The 2,324-nt window shown below is 48.9% G+C and overlaps 1 protein-coding gene across 2 annotated transcripts in view; it reads left to right on the plus strand.

Annotated features, from left to right (window-relative positions):
• Positions 1 to 744: 744 nt before the first annotated feature.
• The window catches only part of LOC111146533 (pleckstrin homology and FYVE domain containing 2), a 71,745-nt gene continuing 70,165 nt past the window's right edge, over positions 745 to 2,324 (plus strand). The window contains exon 1 of one of the 2 annotated variants that reach the window (XR_002640540.1): positions 745 to 923. The gene's annotated coding sequence lies outside the window, so the exon portion shown is untranslated. The remainder of the gene's footprint in view (positions 924 to 2,324) is intronic. The other variant, XM_022502099.1, reaches the window with a different exon arrangement.

Genomic DNA, 2,324 nt, shown 5'->3' on the forward strand with positions numbered 1-2,324 from the left:
TCCGACATTGCTTTCCCCTCCCCCCACCCTCCAAGGCTGCTTGGTAGCCGCCATTCGGCCTTATGGCGGACACCTGTTGCTTTTGGAAACAAAACCCTCCATGTTTCTTTGGGGGCAGTCCAGGATGGCTCCTCAAGGTCCCCACTCCTGCCTAAGGGAGGGGCTGACCTAAACTCAACCAACCTAGTCCTCTGTCTCTGAAATCTGGCTCTTGGTGGGCTAACTTAGGACCAGAAAATGATGGGAACTGAGTTATGCACATGGGGGCCCAGAAAGGCCCGAGAGACCTGTTGCTGCCCCCGCCACTAAGACCCGGATGTTTCTTCAAGTCCGGTCTTCAAGTCCGTCTGTTGCCCCAGGAGCCAACACATCCCTTTGTGCTTTCATGAGCTGGGTCTATGGCCTGCAATCAAAGAACCCTAATGAATGGTGTCACCGGTCAGAGGAGGTCAGGTTATGCTCTGGTAATGCTACCTGCTGTCGCAGCCCACTGGAACCCTGCTCTGTGTCCTACCCTCCCTGCGCCCCCGGCGGATGGGGCAGTCATCCCTGCAATAGTGCCAGTCACTCTTATCGGAGAGGAAGAAAGCACCTCAGAGGGCCTCACACTGTCCACGAAATGCTCTGGCCTGGGCGGCCCTTGCCAGTACTCACTGGCCGGAACCAACCACAAGTCCCATGACCCCACCCAACCGTGCAGTGCCGGCCTGCAGCGCGGTGGTTGGCCAACAGCACAGATAGCCCTCAGCGACATTAATCCAATCATTCAGATGGACTGGAGCGATCTGGCATCCTGTGGTCTGAGGACGTTTTTGAGGGCTAGTTTGGCAAACTGACCGCTATTCAAAACAGTGTTCCTGTAAGAAAATACGTGCCAAGTTCCAAGCAGCTGACTTATATAATAAGTGGAATGCAATCTGTTGGTAAGTTGGGCTTCCTATACTTAAAAGTTTATTTTAGAAACATAGCCCCAGAATTTGACAGGCTGGATTGAATTATTCAACTCCAGCCATGACAAACAGGGCCGGCTAGGTAATTTGTGGGTCCCAAGCATGGGAATCCTTGTTCAAAAAGCAAGAGAAAAGTGCTGCTAAAGGTACTGAAATATAAAGGTATTTTCTTCCTTCCATGATGTTTTTTAAATTTGGTATTTAATATTTTCCTCAGTAAAGAAAAAGTAAACTTCTAAAAGTATTAGCGTGATTTACACTGTTCATCTTTATAGTGTGCAATGCCAGTTTTAAATGCAAATATGAGCATTTTACCAAATTTCTATTTTCGAGTTGGTACTTGCATGTGTATCTCATTCTTAACATAACAGTGGAAATGTTGTACAAAACTAACTCTGCTAATTTTATTTCACTTAATACAAAACGGAATGCCAGCCTTCTACCTTCAGCTTACTGACAAGCAAGGAAAGACTGAAAGGAAAGGAACTAGGGTCTGTTTTCTCTCTCCTTCCTTCTACATCTGGTTTCCAGGGCAGGTGGTCGGCTCATCCAGGAAAGGAACAGGAATAACATAGGATATGGTAGAGTTCTTTGTTCGTTCATGTCTCTTGCCTTCTATCTGTGTTGAAAACAAGTTCTTTTTTTTTTTTTTAAATAAGATTTTATTTATTTATTGGACCGAGAAACAGAGCACAGCAGGGACAGCGGCGGGGGGCGGTGGGAGGCAGAGGGAGAGGAAGAGGGAAAAGCAGGCTCCATCCTGACCAGGGAGTCTGACACAGGGCTGGCTCAGGACTGGGATCATGACCTGAGCAGAAGGCAGACCCTTAACCAACTGAGCCTCCAGGTAGGTGCCCCATCGAAGCAAGTTCTGATTTGAACAAAAATGTGTGGTCTCCCAGGCTGCTAGAGCCTCTGCTCACCCAGGCAGAGACAACACACCTATCTTGCACCTGTTGAGCTCCCGTGCATCATGCGTCCACCAGAACTCAGTGTTCCTAGGGCATCTCGAGCACTTTATGTAAATGGGGTGGTGAGGAAGGGCATTGGGCACTCAGTGCATAGGTCTGTCTCTCACAAGCATCCTCCGCTGTCCCACCGGACCTCACTTCTGAAGCCGAAGTTCAAAGAAAAAAATTCTTAGGCATTTTGACAGAGTGACAGCAGAGCATTAAATCAAACACAGCACCCTTCTGAGCCCAGGTCTAGGCAATTGCAGAGGTCACAGCCAGGAAGCTGACCGTGATGACAACCGTATCCTCTCCCCCGAACTCGGCCACTCTCCTCTGCTGTGTAGCAACTCTGAGTAACACTGCACTAAGAGACAGGAAGTGAGCTTGAGCGATAGGGCCTGCCATGTGTGTGCACTCCACA

The sequence above is a fragment of the Enhydra lutris genome, unplaced genomic scaffold (genome assembly GCF_002288905.1).
Source record: "Enhydra lutris kenyoni isolate GAN:26980312 unplaced genomic scaffold, ASM228890v2 scaffoldscaffold14, whole genome shotgun sequence".
Taxonomy (NCBI): Eukaryota; Metazoa; Chordata; class Mammalia; order Carnivora; family Mustelidae; genus Enhydra; species Enhydra lutris.